We start from the raw sequence: 23991 nt of genomic DNA, 5'->3' as shown, positions 1-23991 counted from the left end.
TGAACTCCACCAGCACACTCACACACGCTCCCTGGGAACTCTCCCGAACGCCACGCGGCTCTTCCAGGAACCACACACAGGAAATCCCTCCTCCAGCACTTCCCCAACCAATGCAAACTCTTCAGGAATTCCCACGAGAGCTCAACCAGAACTCAACGGGAACTCCGCGAGAACTCAAAAGTCATCATCTTACTGGCTTGCTGGCGTCACCTCTCAACCACTACTTCTGGCAAAAATGCCATGTGTCATCCCGACTCAGCTGTGGCCCTCAACACAAAAAAGCATCCCTCATATTTGAACTTTTTAAAATTCCTGGAAGCCATATGAAATAAAGTTTACAAACAGTCTCACATGATACTCTAAAATTCATCTACACCACTGAATTTCTGGAGCACACATTCACATGGTAAATAATCATATCTAGGGTTGAAGTCAGAGAGGAAGCTTCAGTGTGTGGCCTTAAGGACTTTAAAGTTTAATGAGGATACATGAAAGCAAACTTATCATTACAAACTTGACCAAAAGCTTTTGCAAATGCAAAATAGTATTTACTAATCCTCTTCCCATAAGTCTTATCCTGTAAGCCTGTGTGTGTGTGTGTGTGTGTCTCTTTGCCACTCCCACAGGAAACAATCAACCGTGATGTGAATAATCCCAGCAAGAGGTTTATGTGGCAAAGGAAGTGATGTCTCCCATAAGTAGCCTGGGAAGACCTGAGAAAAGCCAATATAGCAAGCCAGTAAGGCTGGAAGCCAGATCCTCCCTAGTGGAATCTTCAGATGGATGTAGCCCTCATCCATATTCCACGATGGCCTTGTGAAAAACCCTAATTCAGAATCACCCAACTCAGTCCTGCATAAGTACCTGACTCACAAAAGATGTGAGATTAAATTTGGGGATAATTTGCTACAAAGAAATAGCTAACAAATTCATTATTTAAAAGAATTTGAAACATATTCAAACATTTGAACATTAATTTCAACAACTCAAATGAAGTCTTTTACAAAATTTAAACTGCAATCAAGGTTTAGTTTAGCTAACTCTTTTGAATAGTGCACACATGTTAATTTACAAATACATCCAAGTATGCTGTGTGTGGTAGTGCCCAGCCTATAATCCCAGTGACTAGGAAATCAGAGGCGGGATGATGGCAATTTCAAGGCCAGCCACCAATTTTGAGAGGACCTAAGTAGCTAGGCAAAAGGCCCACCTCTATAATCCCAGATGCTCAGGAGGTTGAGACTGGAGAATCTCAAATTGGAGGCCAGCCTCAGCAATTTAGCATACCCCCAAGCAATTTAGTGAGACCATCTCAAAACAAAAGTATATAGGACTGTGGATGTGGATCAGTGTAAAGCACCTCTGGGTTCAATCTCTGGTCCCCACCCCTAACCCCACCAAAAATACACATACACACACACACACACACACACACACACACAGAAAAATCATTACAATATTATTAAACACCTCTTAATTTTATATCTAATTCTAAACATGATAGTTTCTAAACTTCATTTTTTGTTATTCTTTTAACTAAATTTGTAAGACTACTTGTGCCAATATGTCTTTTTTAATCTGACAGAAACACCCTTTGTCTTAAGTGTTACCTTATTTACCGATAACAGTAAAATGTATTACTGGTCCAACCTTAATTTTTTCCTTCTCAATATATGAAATTGGCTGAATTTCAGAGACTCCTGGTTCTCTTAAGAGGCTAACAACATTAGTGTCCAAAGGCTTCCAACTAGGGCTCATCAATGTGAAGTAAGCAAAATGAATATTATTTTGCCATTTTTTAAGTGAGCACCCTGGGAGATGAAGTTGTTTTACAGTCACAGATTTTTTTTTACTTCAGTCCATTTTATTTTATTTTTATTTAACATATGAGTTTGCCACTGCCTACTTTTCCTACACTATGAGATTCATCAACTTTACACAACATTGAAATTTCAGATTGTTCCTACTCACCCTCATCTAATATATCCTTCATATAGCAGCTAGACTATCCTCTTACAATTCTAACTTTACTCTTTCTCCCCTCAATATAAAAGCTTTTAATGACTTCCTTTGAATGTAAGAGAAATATCCATAATTGCCTGATTATCTGGTCTTTCTTTCTTTAGCTTCCTTTTCTGTGACTCTTCCTACCCCCATAATCTCTTCCCACACTGACCTCCTTTTGGCTCTCATATGTACCAAAACAGGCAGGTATTTGGGTATAATTTCTGATCCTGAGAATGTTTTAGTCTAACTGATGAAAGCATTGCAATAAACATCAACAAAAAATAAAATACAGTATCTTCTTTAGAATCACCGACACCTAGCACAGTGCCTAGAATAGGGTTGACCTGAAAGAAACTGATTTGTAATTATATTAAAGCAAGAGCATCTTAGGATGATAAACCAGATAAAAGAAACTAAGCTATATTTTTTAAACTATTATTACAACAGTGTTTCCAACAAAACATTTTAATAATGTAGGTCAAAGTACAATTACAGAAGCATAAAATTTTCGGAGATGGTACAGCACATACTGGAACACAGCACAAGAAAAGACAATGAAAAAGGTGAGTTTAAGAAAATCTTTTCATTGGGCCGGTCATGGTGGCCCACAACTATAATCCTTTGGCTCGGGAGGCTAAAACAGGAGAATGGTAAATTCAAAGCCAGTCTCAATAATTCAGTGAGGTCCAAAGCAACTTAGTGACACCCTGTCTCAAAATAAAAAATAAAAAAGGCCAGAGATGTGGCTCAGTGGTTAAGTGTCCCTGGGTGCAATCCCCAGTATAAATTTTAAAAAAAAGAAGAAAGAAAGAAAATATCTTTTCACTGAAACATGCTATCAAATTGTTTAATGAATGCATCTACACATGTGTGCAGACATATACACTTTACACATACAAGTAATGACTCCTTACGTTATCTAGGAATAAATGGCTAATATGAAGAATTTTAATATTTACTAAAACATTAATTGGAATGATAAGATTCGCACTGTCCTAAATTCAAATTCCCAATGTCACTAACTACAAAATATATCATGTGAATTCATTTTCTTCAATTTTTTTACAACTGCTATTACTACAAAAGTAATATATATATATATATCAGACTTATATGTAAGGTGTGTGCTAAAGCTTTTAAAAGCCATAAACAATAATATTGTTTCTTTCAGTTTTACTGGCTATCTTTTGAGAGAGGAAACATGAAGTGGCATGAAGTATCCACTTATATTATTGAGTAGGATAATCAAAAGAGATTAAAGAATGGTTATGAATTTTAACATTACTGTATAATGCATTTGGACAATAGCCCAACATTAGTATTATTTCCTCAAATAATAAGGGTCTTATCTTATTCTATTTGATTCCATATCAAATAAAACATCTTCACTGTACTACAGGGCACTTTCTGCACAGTACTGAAGTGATTTGCAGATCCAAGAAGATTTGGTGACTTGTTACCCTGAGATGTTAAACTCGGCCTCAGAAGTCACTAGGTATTTTAGGACTTCCTCACTACTTAAAGGTGTATAAACAGGTTACATGCATATCAGGTACAGGAAGAAATATTTTAATAAAGAAAAATATTCAAGAAGAAGTTAAAGTTCATGACTGATTTCCTTGAGGGGAAAATAAGTTATATTTCCCTGGAGTTTTTCCAACATTGTAGATAAGGCAGGGAAGTTATAGAGAGAAAAACACAAGTTCATTGAATTACTGGACATATAAGATCCTATTAAAGCTTATGATTCTGTAAGACTAGATGCTTACCATAATCATATTTCCTTTTAGAAGTTCTGCATCATATTTTCTTCTTTTTGTCATGAAATTTCACCACTGTGTAAATATTCTCTTCAGTCATTTCTGGAGAGCAGAGAAACATAATAAGATATGGGAAAGTGGAACTTCCTCCACAATGATTCAAGAAAAAAGTCATTATAATTCATACATCCCCCACAACACGTTGTTGGTAACAAAAAGCATATTGGAGTAGATTTTCTTTTTCACTTACAGGAGTTCCTTTGAAAGCCTTTTCTAAGTCAAGTTGGCGTTTCCCACCATCTGTGGTTTTCTATAGGCCTGAGCAATTCTGTTGTGTTAGTGATGAATATAAAAATAGTTTGATCTCATGGGGACAAAACTATAAGATATTATCATTTCAAAGAAACTCTCCTACTATGATCAGGAAAAAAAATAATTAAAGTAACAGCTTGCAATACCTTCCTGAAGGCTCTCAGAAAGAGAACAGACCAAAACTGCAGTAGCTTTGATTACCTGAGAGATTTAAGACTGTTAATTCCTCAATCACAAATCACAATGGTTTCCTGTTTTGTTTGTTTTGTTTTGTTTTGTTTTGCTTTGTTTTGTGTTTGTTTTTAGTCTTAAACCATCTTGCTTTTTAGCACAGTACACTCTATACTGTGATGCCATAAGGTAAGAACAAAACTTAGAGCTACTGTGATAATAAATCCAAAATTGTTCTGATGTCCCCATTCTACTTTTCCTATAAGTCTGTTCCTCCCTGTCAGACAATCTGCTTGTAATTTAATTCAGTGTGAGTCTTCTCTTCTGCATGATAAGGGACACATTAAAACTGATAACAGCTATGGATAGGTTGCTAATGTGTCCAACTAGAAAAATGCATTCTCTTCTTCCAAACTCCACTGAATGGATGTCTTTAAAAAAGTCATCCCTAGTAACATTCTGTACCTCAGTATGGTCAACTCCAAGAGAACATCTTACTAGTAAAATTACTGATGTCTTCACCACTTTGCATTTCAATTATTTATAGTTATATCTGCCTTCTTTGAACTCCCTCAGGGCAATGTCTGAGAATCACTTAACTTTATAATGTCAGTACCAAGTATAATGCCTCTCTCATAGCAATAGCTAAATACTGTTGAATAAAGGAATAAAGGAGTAAATGAAATGTTCTATTCAAGGAGACGATTATGGACAAGGAAAACTAAAAGAAGCAATTAATTCTGTTTTAAGGTATTGATGAAAGCATTATTAGATTTCCTTGAATGATTTTGTTCCTAAACTAAAATACAAAGTGTTTATCTTTTGAAAGTTTTTAACTTATAAAGAAAAAAATCTCATACCATAGATTACTTGTTTGCCCCCAGAAAATAAAAACATCTCTATCTAGTTTACTTTAAACTAAGAACAAAGGCTAAATTGAAAAAATAACACAAAATATTCAACTAAATAATATTATTTCTATTGAAAGGAAAAGGTAAACATACTTGCTTCACTTTTCTCATTGTGTAATTTGTTTTATTCAGTTGCAAAAGAAAGAAATATTGAATAGTCCAGAATTATTCTCTAACCATAACTTTCAAAATTTAACTTGGTTCTACTGAAAATATTCTAACCAAAGGGATTCAGTTCTCTCCCCTAAAGTTCTAGTGTTCTGAGTTTACTCTATTGCTCCTTGACTTCAAATCAATACCCACCAGATACAATTAAGGATTCATTCACTCTCCAGAATCAGTAGCCTAGGACTCCTTTGTCCTTACCTGAAAGATCCACAAACAATTTGTTCAGAAACAGAGTTGAGATTGGCTTGCTTTTCCTGATCAATGTTGAACAGGAAGAAAGTATATGATACCCAGAACAGCAGCAATATTCTCCAGTATCTAAAATATTTAAGGAGATACTGATGTTTCGCAGGTATTCTGAGAGTTGCTAGTCTGGTCAGAATTCTTACAAATATTTACTTATTATTTTAAGGACATTTTTCCTCTATTTTCCTAGAGAATGGAGCCAAACAAGTACTTCTGAACTAAATATATTTGATTGATAGATGGTGGGAAAGTTGCTATAAATAAGTAGATAAAGAAAAGAAGGAGATTCTGCTCTCTAGGTTCTGTGGTATGTAAAACAGAGAGAAAAGTGAAAAAAAGGTAAGAAGAAAAGAGAAAGAGGGAAGTGAGAAATAACTGTAGTATGGAAGTATGTATAAACGTGGATGTATAACCAATGTGATCTTGCAATCTGTACACATGGTAAAAATAAGAATTCATAACCCACTTGAATAAAATGTATGAAATATGATATGTCAAGATCATTGTAATCTTTTGAGCAACCAATAAAAAATAAAAATAAAAATTAATCTGAAAAAAAAACCTGTAAATGAGTTAGCTCAGAATCTCTGCAATCACTTTACATGTAGTTTCCACATAAAGATCTTATCTTTTCTCAATTTTGCATGAGGACAGGAAATCCCAGCCCCACCCATAACTCAAAGGAGATCAGAGTGTCATGGCAACACCTCCCACTCTGTGGCAGACAAGAGTTAAAGGAGAAAATGCAAAAGAGAAAACTCTGCTTCAGAAACATTACAAATTCGAACTATGGGGAGTGTTGGGAAAACATATAACGGCAGCAGCACCCCAGAGAAAAACCCCAACATGGTGCCTAACGATCCTCATTCTCCTCTTTTTTACTTTCACTGGTGCGAAACGTTCCTGCCGGCACCAATGTTCAAATCCTGCTGGTGGGAAGCCTTAGCACCAATAAGAATTAACTTCTTGGGCTCTGGAACTGACATATGGAAGAGCTTGCCAATAAACGGGAGACCCGTTATCTACCTCAGCCCTGCTATCTCTCCTTAGACCTATATAAACACACAGCCTTTTGTAATAAAGCGGAACCTCTTCAGTGATCTGTGTCGTGTGGTGTCTCCCATTCGTAGTGCGGTCTGGCGTCTTCCAGTCTTACAGTGGTGCCAAAAACCCGGGAGACGGTGTACTCGACAAACCAAGCCCCGTCTCCGCCATCGCCATCACCAACGACACATTTCGCCCTGTCTGTCTTTTGGGGCACTGGCTCCCTGCACTCACCACTGATCGGGTTTAGGTAAGTTCCCCCTCCCCGGCTCACCAACTCCCTTTGGCCTGCCAGCAGGGGACGCGACCGTGATCGTCCAGCACGCTCCTGACGCCCAATAGGGAGGAGGGAATGCACCCCACTAAGACCTTCACCGGTCGCAGTGGACCCTCTGGCGACCCGCTTCCCTTTGGGGCGTGAGGCTTCTGGGTTTACACGAGAGAGGCTCCCTGGTCTCTTCTTCCTCCGCGGAAGCTGCGTCCCACGGGAGCTGCGTCCCACGGGAGCTGCATCCTGCGGGAGCTGCGTCCCGCCAGAGCCGCACCTCGCTGGAGCTGTGTTCAGCCCGGAGCTGAACTTCCGGCTCAGAGCTGCATTCTGCTGGGGCTCTGTTCCTTCCTTCCTTGACTCTCTCTCGTTCCGGTGGGAAAATTTTCCTGACATCAGGTTGCCCGCGGCCTTGACCTTATAGGGTCACACAGACTGCATTTTGTTGGTGATGACCGAGCTGTGCCCTCTGTGCCTATTCGCAGTGGACTGGTCACTTCGGGGACGCCCACGTGACCCTCCATCAGCTCTACGCTTCCAGGAAGCCCCTACGGCCTGGGTTAATTCTTTTTCTCCCTTTGCTGTCCCTTCCTCCACTCTTTAACCATGGGTGCCTCCTCGTCTATATCCGAAAACTCACCACTCAAGTGTCTCCTTAAGAATTTGGCTACTCTCTCTCTTTCCCCAGATCTCAAGCCCAAAATTCTTATCAGATTCTGTACCCAAGATTGGCCCGCATATCCGTTAGATAATGAGAATCATTGGCCTCCAGAAGGCTCGTTAGATCCAAACCTTCTTCAGGATCTTCTTAACTACTGCCTGCGCCTAAAAAAATGGAGAGAAGTCCCATATGTTGAAGGTTTTAGCCTTCTCGCCCAACACCCTGCCCTCTGCACTTCCTGCTCTCCCTCTCAGGTCCTCCTTGCTTGTAAACCCCTCCCTTCCCCTACTTCTTCCCCTGACTGTGCAGATTCTTCCTCATTTGACCCAGCAGATGAACCTCCACCTTATCCCCCAGCCCCATCCGCCCCTCCTCTCCCACTACACCCTCCGCTTCTTCCGCCTGATTCCACCGATCCTCAGCCTTCTGTTTCATCCCCCTCCCCACCCGCTCTCTTCCGCCGGTTCCATCTCCTCCTCCGCTGAGACATCCCCTTCCCCTCCCTCTACTTCCTGTCCGCCGCCGACTGCCTCTTTCAGTCCTCCTGTCACCAGGTCTAAGGGACCCCCTCCTACTCCCATGACAATTGCACCGCTTCCTGAGGTAGCTGGTCCTGAGGGTGTTATAGAGTACATGTGCCTTTCTCCATGTTGGACATTACTCAGAGAGGAAGTTAGGCTCATTCATCACTTATCCCACCACTTACATTCGGGAGTTCCAGTGGGTCCTGCAGGCATACAGCCTTACCCATCACGACATCTACATGCTCCTGGCCAATACACTTCTCCCTGAGGAAAGGCAACGGGTCTGGGAGCTAGCCCAAGCCCATGCTGATGAAAATCATAGGACCAATCCCAACCACCCCACAGGCTTTCATGCTGTCCCAGAGCAGGATCCTCTATGGGATTACAATACCCCTGGAGGCTTACAGTCTCATGACCTTTTTGCATCCTGCCTCTTGGCGGGCCTAAAAAAGGTCACCCACAAGGCCGTTAATTTTCAAAAGGTGCAGGAGGTCATTCAAAAGAAGGAAGAAACACCTTCAGAATTCCTGGATAGACTAACCAAGGCCCTCCAGCAGCACACAAACCTCGACCCAGAAAGCCCTGATGGCCGTCATGTCTTAATGATATATTTCCTGGCCCAAAGCTACCCTGACATTAAAGCCAAGCTTAAGAAGCTTGAACAGGGCCCTGCTACTCCTCAGACTGAAATCCTCGTGGTCGCTTTCAAGGTGTTCCATAGTAGAGAGGATGAAAGCGAACGTCGTAGGCAGAGGGCTGAAAACGCCAAATTCCAAATGTCGACCCAGGTCATTCAGAGAAAGTCATCACCACGCCATCCTAATAAGACACCCCCTGGAGCTTGCTTCAAATGTGGTAAGGAGGGACATTGGGCCAGGGATTGTCCTTCGCCAAGGATATCCTCCACCCCCTGCCCAAAATGCCACCAAAGGGGACACTGGGGGGTAGACTGCCCAACAACCTGGAGGGGAGGTTGGTCAGCCACCCCACAACCCCAGCCTCTCCTGGGTTTGGCAGAGGAGGATTGACAGAGCCCTGGGCCTTCTCTCCCGACTATTACCATCAAGAAGCAAGAGCCTAGGGTCACATTTCTAGTGGATTGACGCTTCATTACCTTCCTCTTAAGACACTGGTGCCACATTTTCGGTCTTGAGGGAGTATTGGGGTCCTACCACATCCTCAAAAACTATTGTCAAGGTAGGAGGTAAACAGATTTTCCCTTGAAAAACACCCCCCTTATCATGTTATATGCAGGGATCCCTTTTGTCCTTCACACACTCCTTTCTCGTTATGAGCCACTGCCCCATTCCCCTTCTGGGAAGGGACATACTCTCATTATTGAAGGTCACCATTCACATATCACCCCACACCTCCCCCACCTCCCATTTCCTCATGATGTTCCTAGGGGCAGATACACCTCCTTCATGCACTCTCCCACAACTATCTAAACCAGTTAATCCTGAGGTTTGGGATACAACTACACCCTCTATGGCTAAATGCAGTCCTATTCATATTGTCTTATGGGACCCTTCAAGATATATTAGTCAACCACAATATCCACTTACAACCACAGCCCTCCTTGGATTAGAACCCATCATCCAGGATTTATTACGGAAGGGGTATCTTAGGCCTACACACTCTCCTTTCAACACCCCCATTCTGGCAGTTAAGAAACCTAACGGTCCCACAGGCTAGTTCAAGAACTTTGCTTCGTCAACTCCTCTGTGGTCCCCATCCACCTGCTAGTGCCCAACCCCTACACCCTCCTCTCTCAGATCCCTGCTACTACCACCCACTTCTCAGTCCTAGATTTAAAAGATGCTTTCTTTTCTATTCCCTTGTCCTCAGAATCTCAGGATATCTTTGCTTTTACGTGGACTGACCCTCACACCCGCCATTCTCGTCAGCTTACCTGGACCATCCTCCTGCAGGGATTCAGGGACAGTCCCCATCTCTTTGGCCATGTTCTTGCCCAGGACCTCACATCCTTTCACCCCACCTGCCCTGACTCTACTCTCCTTCAATATGTTGATGACCTTCTTCTATGTAGTCCCTCTTGGGAACACTCTCAATCCCACACCGCCCAGCTTCTCAATTTCTTAGCGAATAAGGGATATAGGGTGTCTCCCCACAAGGCCCAGGTTTCCCAGTCTTCTGTCACCTACCTTGGTTTTCACCTTGCACTGGGAAAAAAGGAAATAACATTGGATAGGAGGCAACTCCTCTCTAATCTTCTGGTGCCTCATACGAAAGCCAAAATACTATCATTCCTAGGACTAGCAGGTTATTTTAGGGCCTGGATCCCAAATCACTCTCTTCTAGCCAAACCCCTGTATGACCTAGCAAAGAGACCCCCTGGTGAATCTCTTGCCTCCTCCCCCCGCTATCACTTTTGCAGACTTCAGCAACTCCTCTTAAAGGCACCCACGCTTCACCTTCCCGATCTTTCAAGACCATTTCATCTATATGTCCATGAAAAAGGGGGGCAAGAACTTGGGGTCTTGGGTCAAAATTATGGGTCTACATTTGCACCTGTGGCATATTTGTCCAAACAATTAGACCCTACCATCCGTGGGTGGGCCTCTTGCTTAAGAGCTCTGGCTGCTGGACAAATTTTACACAAAGAAGCCTCTAAGCTGACTTTGGGGGCCCCTTTAACTATCCACTCCCCACATCACTTGAAGGATCTCTTAGCTTATAAGGGCCTTCAAACCCTTCCTCCATCCAGAGTCCTGTCGCTCCTCACTTCATTTCTGGAAAACCCTAATATTATGTTCCTCCCCTGCTCTGCACTGAACTCTGCCTCACCACTCCCAACGACCCCCACATCTGACACACCAGCTCATAATTGCTTGGAAACCTTGGATGATTCCTCCTCTGTCATTCTTCCATTTCTAAGGGACAACTCATCAAGCCTGACCTTATCTGGTTCACTGACGGCAGTTCCTTTAGGCAGAACGGCACTCATTACTCTGGATATGCCATAGTTTCGGCCACTGAGATTATAGGGGCCAAAGCTCTGCCTTCAGAAACTACCAACCAGCAGGCCGAACTTGTAGCAGCCACTCGTGCCTGCCTTCTTGCGCAGGGCAAATCCCTCACCCTTTATACTGACTCAAAATATGTCTTCCATATTCTATTATCCCATGCTGCAATATGGAAGGAGCGAGGCCTACTTACCACTAAAGGTAATGCAATCACTAATTCGGCTCTTATAACCAATTTGATAGAGGCCTCCCACTTACCCACCCAGTTGGGAGATGTCCATTGTAGGTCCCATCAGAAGGACGGCTCTCTTATCATTGAGGGCAATGCGAAAGCTGACCAGGCGGCACGAATGGCTGCTATCACTTCCAATTATGACCTCCCTGGGGGACATATAATGGCCACTTTAGACTGTCCATCTGAAGCCCCTACTTCTTCCAGTAAGAACAAGGATCTTTTTGAGTTCCTCCATACTCTATTCCATTCCAATTCTCAGTCTTTTACCCTCTTTTTTACAGAGCTTCTTCTACCTCACCCCCTCTGACAAAGCCATTCTACAGAATATAGCCTCTAATTGTCAGGTCTGTCAGTGGACCAACCCTCATACTCCTTTAAGGCCTAAACCATTTCCCTCCCACCAAGCCTGGGGACACATTCCTGCTGCTGACTGGCAGGTAGACTTCACCAACATGCCTGCAGTATGGTGCACTAAATACCTCCTTGTCTTTGTGGACACTTTCTCTGGTTGGGTTGAGGCATTTCCCACTTCCAAAAAAAGGCTTTCACTGTAGCTTAAATCTTACTGACAGACATCATCCCCAGGTTTGGTATGCCCACTTCCCTACAATCTGACAATGGCCCTGAGCTTATTTCTAGGATCACACAAAAGGTCTCTCAAGCCCTCTCCTTCAAGTGGCATTTCCACTGTCCATATAGCCCCCAGGCTTCAGGGAAAGTGGAAAGGGTAAATCGGACTCTGAAGGAAGTCCTTACCAAATTAACAATGGAATTAAACTTAGACTGTGTCAAACTCCTTCCCTTGGCTTTGCTTCGGATCAGAGCTCTCCCTAAGAAACCATCTTTACTGTCTCCCTTTGAGATAATGCATGGAAGACCTCTTACACCCCCTGGGTTGGTCATTTCACAAGGACCTCTCACACGAGATTTGTCTTTACCTCTCTTGTTTCATCTCCGCTCAGAACTCTAGAAATATCGAGACTGGCTTCTTCCGGACCCAGACTCCTCTCCAAACACTCTTCCCTTAACACCTGGGAGTTTAGCCTATTATAACACCCCAGAGGAGAAAGGGCCTCTTGCCCCAAAATGGGAAGGCCCATATCCTGTCATTCTCTGTACCCCCACCGCCGCCAAACTTTCCTTACCAGGCAACCGTCTCACCCCCTGGATTCACATTTCTAGGTTGAAGCCATATTACTAGGAGGCCCCATCTGCTGACGAAAAGACTACCCCAGAGGAGCCTCAAGAGTCACCTCCTAGACCTCCCCTTTACTCCTGCTCTCCACATCCTAACTATCCTCTAAAGCTTCGCCTGTCTCGCATAACCGCCCATACTCCACCATGACTCCCACTCTTCTAAGTGGTATTTTCACAGTCATCACCCTTCTCCCAGGGACATCATCATCCTCCGCTTATACTTGGAGATTCAAAGTCAGAGAGACATATGTCCAAGGCAGCACTCGTTACACTCGCCTAGTTTCTTCGGTTGATTGTGCCCCTACGGGATGTAATGCATCTATCTTCCTTCCCCTCTCCTCCCAGAATTCTGAACTTTTAAAAACAACCACTAGGCCTTACCTTTGCTTCTTATATGATCAGACAGAGGATTACTGCAAATGGTGGCCCGAAACCTATGGGGGGTGCCCCTACTGGTCATGCAACGTTCATAACCCACGTGCATGCATCGGGGATTCCTGCGTTGGAAATTTCAGATTGATCTCAAGGGGCTATCAATTGGCTATCACTGACCCTAACCATCCACGCTGGACCTCTAGGGTAAATGCTTCCTTCTACTGTGACATATCCTCTCCCACCCCCTGTGGCTCCATCTCCATCTCCCGAGAGCTTCAACCCTCCCAGCCCTCAGTAGCTATAATCTCTACTGACATGAAGCATTCCGAACAGCAGTTGTTAGACTCCATACAGGATCCATATGAGCCTAATGTCGGGAGTTCACCACAGTATTCATGACTACGACTACTTACTGAAACTGTAACCTTCTTAAATCTAACCCTCCCCGCCATTACACCAACTGATTGCTACTTATCCACCTCTCTGACTCGACCTTTGCTTGCAGCGGTTCCCTTGAACTTCTCAGCTTCTGACCTCTCAAATTTCTCCACTCCATCTGCCCGCCATTCTCTCCAAACCCTTTTACCCGACGCTCCATTATGGGAGCCCGAGGAGTCTAACCATACTGTGATTCCCCGGCGCTGCCTCCTGGGCTTGGGTGTCTCTCAGTCAAAGTTTTGCCACTCTAACATCACCTTTAACTTCACCCTCTATGCACCACCTGGCTCATTCTTCTGGTGTAATGGTTCTCTCATCACTATCTTATTCACCAACACCTCTACCCCATGTATACTGGTGACGCTTGTCCCACTATTGACTCTCTATACCCCAGCTGAAGTGCAGGCCCTCTTGTCTCCCCCAGTGAGGAATAAGCAGGCTGCTTTCCTTCCAATACTGGTGGGTCTCTCACTGGTTGCATCTGCGGTGGGAGCAGGAATTTTTGGTGGAGCTCTAGGACACTCCTTATGGGCTGTACAGGACTTAAGTTCTAAACTTGAACAAGCGCTCACTTCTACGGCAGAATCTCTGGCATCTTTACAAAGGCAGGTCACATCCTTTGCTCAAGTTACTCTTCAAAATCAACGAGCTATAGACTTACTCACAGCCAAAAAAGGTGGAACCTGTCTTTTCTTGAGGGAAGAATGCTGTTACTACATCAATGAATCAGGCCTTGTGGAAACTAATGTAGTCAAGCTCACCGACTTGGCTACCTCTTTGAAAAATCCACCAAACCAAATCCCATTTGCCACCTTCTTTTTAGTCCACTTCCAATCGTGGCTGTTGCCTCTTTTAGGGCCCATATGTCTCCTTTTCCTGATGTGTCTGTTCCTGCCCTGTCTGCTTCACTTCCTACAGGGCCAATTATGGAAGATGTCTAACCAAACTTTCAACCAGCTTCTGCTTTGGTACTATCTGATGACCTATGAACCCCCAACATCTTAAAGAGAACAGCTCACTCATTGCTGAAGCTCACTACCAGGCGCGATGGAAGGCAATGGACATCGGACAGTGGGAGACAATGAGCCCGGAGAACCTCTTAATCTGCCATCCTGGATTCTTGAGCCTTTATGTCCTTTTAAGCCTCCTCATGGCCCTTGGCCTCTTCTCTGTCAGTCCCCCGACATGGAACTTCTGCCAAAAACTAACATTTGCTTTAATTTTTATCTTCATCCTGTTTTTGTTCGCTCTGATTTTCTTCAGGTGCAGGTGATGTTATGTCAAGGCAACGCTTCCAGTATTTCCTAGAGTCTCTGCTACAGGATCAGTGGCTGATACCAACTATCTCCTCCATCCAGGACTGGTTCGATGCCATCGACGACTTGTGGTTTCAGGGAACTTTCATAGACTTCACCCCTACGGAAGTAGCTGTCTATAGCCACTGGGTTTTATTTCTGGATGCCACGATATCCCCAGACCTGCCCCCCGAACATTCCTCCACTTCCCATTCTAGGCCCTACGCCGCCCCCGCACAGCCGGAAGCAGCCAGATCTGACCAACGACGCCCCAATTCCTAAGAAAACAAAAAGGGAGGAATGTTGGGAAAACACATAATGGCAGCAGCACCCCAGAGAAAAACCCCAACATGACGCCTAATGACCCTCTTTCTCCTCTTTTTCTTTCATTGGCATGAAACGTTCCCACCGGCGCCAATGTTCAAATCCTGCTTGTGGGAAGCCTTAGCACCAATAAGAATTAACTTCTTGGGCTCCGGAACTGACATATGGAAGAGCTTGCCAATAAACGGGAGACCCGTTATCTACCTCAGCCCTGCTACCTCTCCTTAGACCTATATAAACACACAGCCTTTTGTAATAAAGCGGAACCTCTTCAGTGATCTGTGTTGTGTGGTGTCTCCCATTCGTAGTGCGGTGCGGCGTCTTCCAGTCTTACAGGGAGAAAGAAAAATTATATCTTCATTAGCCAAAAAAAAATTATAAATACTAAAAATTAACTTGGTAAGTAGCACTGTTCTTAGGCTTTACTTTGCTAAATTATCCAAAAGAAAATAGCACAACTTTCTTCTCTTTCACTGAAAGAAAAAAAAGATAATGGCCAAAATATGTAAATTATATAGGATGTGTTACATTATATGTACAACTTGACCAACAAGTTTGGAAACATAAAGTTATACAATAACATTTGTATAACAGGATGGTGTTGCATGATCTATTCAAAGTATTAACCCTCATTAACAATGTGTTATGCACAATAGGAATAGCGACTGCACATGAATGCAATATTTCTATCAATTTCTGCACATGCTTTTGAATTGTCTCCAAAAATTTTCACAGTATAAACCTGCACATTCCAGAAGTAATTAATCCCTAAAAAGTAAAAGAAAAACATTACCTATACTTCCCAACTTGTATTTGTATATTCTGTATACTATCAGCCTCTCCCTAATTAGAGTATTCATTCCTCATTAAGAAGTAATTTGCTGTCATAGATTCTTGTTTTTTAATTAATACTTTTGTCTTTGCCAAGTTCCCTGATTTTAGGCTGTGACTATGTCATACTCATTTTTAATTTCCAGTGTTTACCATAGCTTCCTATACACAGCAACTGCTAAATAAATATTTCTTGAATAAAAATAAACTTTTAAGTATGTCTTTATAATTTATCTTTGAAGTGCATTTTGAATATATGACACCCACGGCTTTATTTTCTCCAACAGTTTTTTTTTTAATAATAATTACCTTGAAAGATTCCTCAAATGAAATCTCACAGCATTCCTCTGCTTATATTTTTCACCACTGTTCTTCTGGGTTGTCTGATAAAAGTCACTAATGGGTTTTGTTTCATATTACTTTACTTACAAAAGACAAACTACAAATACTAATTATGTTTGAAATTTATAAAAATTATGAAATTGTGTGAAGAAATACTTTTCAGTGCAGTTCAAATGACAAACATTTATGCAATGTAATCCAAATTACCATGATAAAAGACAAAGTTCTATAGAGCAGAAAAATGAGGTGTTTATTCCCACTGGGCTGAAATATAAGCAACTATACGAGGATGTGCCATTTAAGTTGATTCTTGAGAGAAAAACCATTTTAGCTATACAAATGGGAAAAGGAAAGCCATTTTTTTTAGCTGCTAGGAAGGAACTTTTAGGGGAACACCTATGCTTTCAGAGAACCAGGGAGAGGGGTGTCTTGCCCCTTTAAAAGGCTGTGAACTCTCCCTCAAGTTGTTCTTTTGTTTCAGATAAGGCTCTCCACAGAATACACAAGCAACTTGCCAAACATCACTGAGTCACTCTGATGAGTTTTTTTTTTCTATTGGTTCTTCTTAGTTATACATGATGGTAGAATCTATTTTGACAAAATTATACAAGCATAAGCTATATTTTATCCTAATTAGGAACCCATTCTTGTGGGTAGGCACAATGGTGGGGTTCACTTAGGTAATTTCATATGTGTACATAGGAAAAGTTATATTAGATTTATTCTACTGTCTTTCTTATCCCTATCCCCCCTCCCTTTCTTTTGTTCCCCTTTGCCTAATCTATTAAACTTCTCTTCTTTCCCTCCCCTCCCCACTTTATTGTGATTTAGCTTCCACATATCAGAAAAAAAAATTGACTTTTGGTTTTTTGGGATTGGCTTATTTCACTTACCATTTACTGGTAAATGTCATAAAGTCATTCCTCTTTATGGCTGTGTATTATTCCATTGTGTATATATACCAGAATTTCTTTAACTCTGATGAATTCATTTAGGTGATCTAACGTAAATTTTGCTCAATTTAATACTAAATTCTCTACCCAGGAGGTATTCCTGGCTGCCATTTTTGAACATGTAATGAATGAAGCAGCATGGAATGTACCTGCCTCTACATGTGACAGTCTTTCCAATACTAACATACATAGTTCCTGCAATAAAAGCCCCTTGTTTTCCTTATTTGGAGAGATACACTGCTTTGGGAATTATCCCCAGTGCTTTCCTTACTTGTATTAATAATAAACTTCACTCTTCTATCTCCTGATTATGGTGAATGACTTTGCACTCAGAAAAGGGCTGAGTTAGTCAGTTTTTCATCACTGTGGTCAAAAATACCCTACAAGAATAACTTAGAGATGAAAACATTTATTTTGGGCTCACAATTTCCGAGGTCTCAGTTCATATTAGGTTGACTCCCTTTCTTTGGTCCTAAGGTGAGGCAGAACATCCTGGTGGAAGGACACAGCAGAGGAAAGCTGCTCAGCTCATGGCTGCACGGAAGCAGTGAAAGAGGAGGAGGCCAGGGACGAGATGAACCCTTTTAGGTCACAGCTCCAGTGCCCTACTTCCTCCAGCTAGATTCCACCTACCAGAAATGCATACAGCTATTAAATGGATTAATCAACTGATCAGATGGATTAATCCACTGATAAACTCAGAACCCTTATGATCCAATCATTGCCTAAAAGCCCCACCTCTGAATATTGCTGCTTTGACAATCCTTTCTACATATGAGCTCTTGAGAGACATTCTGCATCTAAATCATAACATACATACTCTAAGTCTCCGTTTTCTCATGTATAAAATGGGGATGGTGATACTCTTTCATAGCAATGTTGTAATTATATGATGAGGAAATATATCCATATTTGTCCAGATTAGCAAGGAAAACAGAAATCTCTCTATTTCCTGTAATCAGAGGGAATTTAATTCAAGGAATTGATGAAGCAGGTGACAAAGATGCTAAGAAACAACCTAGGAATCAATAAGAAAACTCAGTTTAGGAATGTCAGGGAGACTATCACCCCTAAATTAGAAGCAAGGAAGGAAGACAGTGGTGTTTCCAGCACCAGGATTACCTGCTGGAGCTAGAGCCACACAGATTCAACCAATGCAAGGTAAGACAAGAGGATGTAGCTAGCATGTCACTGGGAGAGGCGGAGGAGAGAGAGGAAGAAAAGGATTAGGAGGAGAAAATATTGAAGTTTATATCTTCATCTTAACCAAAAGATCAAAAAACAATATTTTATATCTTCTAGACACTTGATAGCTATTCGTAACAACAGCTTTCCATGTGTATATGATAGTCACATATTACTAGCATTTTTACATTCAAAAAACTGTCTTAAGTAATAATTTTTAATCACACATGATTAAATTCAAACCCCCTGAATGATTTGACAACACAATAGTAGTGGTACAAGTAATTGCATATTTTGTGGGGTAGAGATTCGAGTTCTCATTTCCAAAGCAGGCTTACGATAGCCTGTGGCCAGCTATTCCTATACTTCCTCTCCAGATGTGGTTTGGATCCCGATGAAAGGACTGAAAGTAACAGAGACTTCTCCCTCCTGTTATATTGTAAATATACTTTTTCCTCACTGGCTACTGGTGACTATGCTTATATTGAGAGGCATTATAGGATGCAGACTAACCTTCATCACAACTTCCCCTGGATGCTTTAAGACTGCTTTCATTAGACAGCACCATCTTAGCCCAGATTTCCTTGGAGAACAATGTCTGAAGCAACTATTATGTGAAACACCTAATGAGGGAGGGGTGAGATCCAAAGAAAGCAACAGTGGGAGGGTAAAGGAAAGGGAAATGAAGGGAAAAAAAGAAAAGTGATTATGAGTGGACATTTTCAGGCTGGCCACAGTTCAAAAGAAATTTTTTACTTGTTTACTTTGAACATCTGACAAACACTGCATCTTTAGATAGTCGTGTTGCAATTCACTGGCAGCCACTTCCTTGTCTCTTGTTTTTCACAAGTGAAAGTCTGCCATATGGCAAATTGCTGCATACTTTTCTGCATTTCCAGATTGTGTTACCTGAACACTTCAGGCAGCCTCTGGAAAGTCAAAACTGTGAGAGATCTGCTCAACCTGAGCACTGGGTCTGCAATGGTTCCTGCCAAGGTAGACATACTGGAGGCCATGCTAAAGCCTGGCCTTCATACAGGTTGTAAGAACCTAGTTTTATAACCCTGGGCACAGAATGGGCGTTGCTGGAGCTACTCTGGCCAGGAAGCTGGGCAAGCATGCAAATAAGTGAGGGCTGAGCAGATCAGAGAAATCATGTAAATTAGACCTGATATACTTTCCAGTGATAAAGGGACACCTGCCTTCTAGTTTTTTGTTATCCTAAATCCATGGTGTTTGCTAAGCACCAAAAAAACCCAAATAACCCAATCAACAAATGGGCCAAGGACCTGAACAGACACTTTTTAGGAGAGGATATACAATCAATAAACAAATATATGAAAAAATGTTCATCATCTCTAGCACTTAGAGAAATGCAAATCAAAACTACTCTAAGATATCATCTCATTCCAGTCAGAATGGCAGCTATTATGAAGACAAACAACAATAAGTGTTGGCGAGGATGTGGGGGAAAAGGTGCACTCATACATTGCTGGTGGGACTGCAAATTGGTGCAGCCAATAAGGAAAGCAGTATGGAGATTTCTTGGAAATCTGGGAATGGAACCACCATTTGACCCAGGTATCCCTCTCCTTGGACTCTACCCAAAGGACTTTAAAACAGCATACAACAGGGACACAGCCACATCAATGTTTATAGCAGCACAATTCACAATAGCTAAACTGTGGAGCCAACCTAGATGCCCTTCAGTGGATGAATGGATAAAAAAAAATGTAGTATATATACACAATGAAATTTTACTCAGCAATAAAAGAGATTAAAATCATGGCATTTGCAGGTAAATGGATGTCATTGGAGAAGATAATGCTAAGTGAAGTTAGCCAATCCTAAAAAAAACAAATGCTGAATGTTGTCTCTGATATAAAGAGGCTGACTCATAGTGGGGTAGAAAGGGGGAGCATGGGAGGAATAGATGAGTTCTAGATAGGGAAGAGGGGTGGGAGGGAAATGGAGGAGGCAGGGGACTAGCAAGGATGGTGATTGTGATAGACAGCATTATCTAAAGTACATGTATGAAGACACCAATTAGGTGTCAAAATACTTTATATACAGAGATATGAAAAATTGTGGTATATATGTGTAATAAGAATTTTAATGTATTCTGCTTCATTTTTTAAAAAATCAATAAAAAATAATAAAATTTAGAATAGAAAATTAAAAAATAATAATTCAAAGGATATCACTACATACCTATCAAAAGAGATAACATAAAATAAAAACGACAACCCAAAATGATCACCAGTATTTAGAGAAAATGGGTCATTCACATGTTATTGTTGTATGGAAAATATTACAGCCTCTTTGGAAAATAGTTTGGTGCCTTCCTATAAATAAAAAACTTGTATCTTCCATAGAACCCAGAAATTGGGGTCACATATTGTATAATTTCCTTTTCATAAAAAAAACTATTGGAACAACCAAAATGTCCTTCTATAGGTGAATGGTTAATCAAATGAACTTTTGGACATTTATTTCAAGGAAGTGAAATGTAATATATGCACACTAAATTTGTTATACCTGTTTAAAGCAGCTTTATTTGTAATCACAAAGAGAAAAAAATGAAAAAAAAAAACTACTGGAAACAGCATACTACAGGGACACAGCCATATCAATGTTTATAGCAGCACAATTCACATAGCAAAATTGTGGAACCAACCCAGATCCCTTTCAGTAGATGAATGGATAGGGAAACTTTGGTATATATACACAATGGAACTTTACTCAGCATTAATAGAGAATCAAATCATGGCATTTGCAGGTAAATGGGTGGAGTTGGAGAATATAATGTTAAGTGAAGTGAGCCAATCCCAAAAAACCAAAGGCTGAATGTTTTCTTTGATATAAGGATGCAGACTCCTAATGGCGATGGAGGTGGGGGCATGGGAGGAATGGAGGAACTTTAAATAGGGCAAAGGGGAGGAGAGGGAGGGGAGGGGAGAGGAGGGAGGGGAAGGGAGGGGGCAAGGGGGTGGGAATTGACGATGCAATGAATTAGACATCATTACCCTAAGTACATGTATGAAGACACAAATGGTGTGAAAGTAATTTGTGTACAATCAGTGACTTGAAAAATTGTGCTCTATATGTGTAATATGAAATGAATTGCATTCTGACATGGTGTATAACAAATTAGAATAAATAAATAATTTAATTAAAAAAGAAAAGTGGAATTTAAGGCCAAATGATAAAAATTATTGTATTTATTGAAAAATTTTAAATTAAAAATCAATTGTAATTCAAATTATAAAAGTAATACAAACCTGGTATAAAAAAATTAAAATGTATAAAATAGAAAAAAAAAACTATTGGAACAACCAAAATGTCCTTCTATAGGTGAATGGTTAATGAAACTGTGTGGTGTATCCATTTCAAGGAATACTACTCAGCAGTAAAAAGGATCAAAATGTTGATACCTCCAGGGAATTATGGTGAGGTCACATATTGTATATTTCCTTTGCATAACAGTCTTGATGAAATTATAGAAGCAGAGCCTGAGTGAGGAATCATTGGACTTAGGGCCTGTCATTGATCATTATGTATTCTTGGGCTATTCTCTGCATTCCCTTGTTGCATGACCATAACCAGCTTCAGCAACCAAGCCACTATTCCAGTTTTTCTCTTTCACATTTTTAAGCCAATTATGTTGTTTCGATCTTTCCTGCTTCATGCTGAGATGAGATTATCATCGTGTCCTATCTTTTTATCCAAATAAGAAAATCAAACACTGAATTACAAATTTATAAATATCTCTATTAATTATAGATACTAAAAAGAAACTATTCCCTATTATTATAGACTGAGTGCTAATATTACTCCCAAATTTATTATGAAATATAATTCCCCATGTGATACTATTGGAGATGGAGACTTTGGGAGGTAATCAGCTCATGAGGGCAAATCCCTTGTGAATGGAATTTGTATTCTAGAAACTCTATAGAGATTTTCCTCACTCCTTCCTCCACGAAAGAACTCATCAAGAACAGCCAAATATAAATCAGACTCTCAACCAAACACTGAATTTGTTGGCGCTTTGACCTTGGATTATCCTCTAGACTGTGAAAAACAAATTCCTGCATTTTAAAAATGACCAGTTTATGATATTTTGTTATAATAGCCCAAACAGTCAAAAACAATTCCATACCAAGAAATTATTTCCATGCCCAGGACCATACCATGAATATAATTCATTTGTTCATTCATCAAATATTTATTTAGTATCTACTAAGAGATAGACCCTTTATGGCACTGTGGATATAACTAAGGAAAACAAAGATAATTTTTAAGTTTAATAGTGTATGAGACAGAATAAAACCTTAAAATACTTGAAGCCCAAATAAACACAAGACAAGTACAGAAGTCACAGACACATTTGAATACTTCAAAGCAATTTTTTTTAAAAAATTGATAATTAGACCAAAAAATCATCTGGGCAATAGAAGATCTACACTAAGCTACCAATCAAGACAAACTGACATTTGTAGAACACTTCATTCCAGGATTGGAGATATAGCTCACTTGGTAGAGTGCTTGTCTCTCGTGCACAAGGCCCTGGGTTTGATCCCCAGCATCACAAAAAAAATAAATAAATAAAACCACTTCATTCCAAAATAACAAAATGTACACTGCTTCCAGTACATATGGAATATTCATCATGATAGGCCATGTACTAAGACATACATTTACAAATTTTAAAGTATTGAAACCATAGAGTATATTCTGACCACACAAAAAAATTAAGTTAGAAATCAGTTCCATAATATATCTGGAAAATCCCTAAACATACTTTTAAGATATGGATCAAATAAAAATATGTAACAAAGTTTGTGGAATGCAGGATAATAGTTCTTGGAGAAAATATATAGCTTTAAAATAGTTTTGTATGAAAAAGGGGGAGATAAAATGTAAGCCAGAAAAATGAAAGCAGTTAATAAAAGTAACAAAAAGAAGAAAACTGAAGTAATAAAGACAAAAGATAATACAGAAAGTGAACAAATAATAGAAAAAAATAATGAAACAAAAAGCTGTTCATCAATAAAATTTATACAAATAGCTAGACTGATAAAGAAAAAAATACAACTACATCAATATGAGAAAAGAAAAAAATGTAACAGGCAGTATACTGTCCTATAGACAGTCAATGCATATATACTGAAGGAATATTACTGTTATGAGTTGACACACAAAAAAAGAGATATTTGACTCCAAACATCCATACCTATGAATGCAACTTTCTTTGAAAATATGGTCTTTGCAGATGTAATCAAGTAAAGATGAACCCATTAGGGTAGGCCCTAATCCAGTATGATAGCCTTTATAAGAAGAAGAAACCACATGTGAACACAGAGAAACAGGGAGAATTCCACATGGTGACAGAGGAAGAAATTGATACAGCTTCAAGACAACACCACCAGTGACTGATGGTCAACACCAGAATCTAGGAAGTGGCAAGGAAAGATTCTCCCAAGTGTCAGAATAATTGTACCCAACTGACACCATAATTGTGGACATTGGACCTGCAGAACAGTGACAGAATAAGTATTGTTTTAAACTACCAAGTTTGTGATCTTTGTTTGAGCAACCCAGAAAACTAACATAATTATTTGAAAAACAATATGACAATAAATTTGACAATTTAGACAAAAAATTTTCAAAAGACAAAACTTACCATAATTGACAGAAATACAATGTCCAGTATTTTATCTATTAAATACTGGTATTTAATCTATTAAATACTGG

Source organism: Marmota flaviventris, chromosome 3 (genome assembly GCF_047511675.1).
Source record: "Marmota flaviventris isolate mMarFla1 chromosome 3, mMarFla1.hap1, whole genome shotgun sequence".
NCBI lineage: Eukaryota > Metazoa > Chordata > Mammalia > Rodentia > Sciuridae > Marmota > Marmota flaviventris.
Note: the sequence above shows the minus strand (reverse complement) of the source record.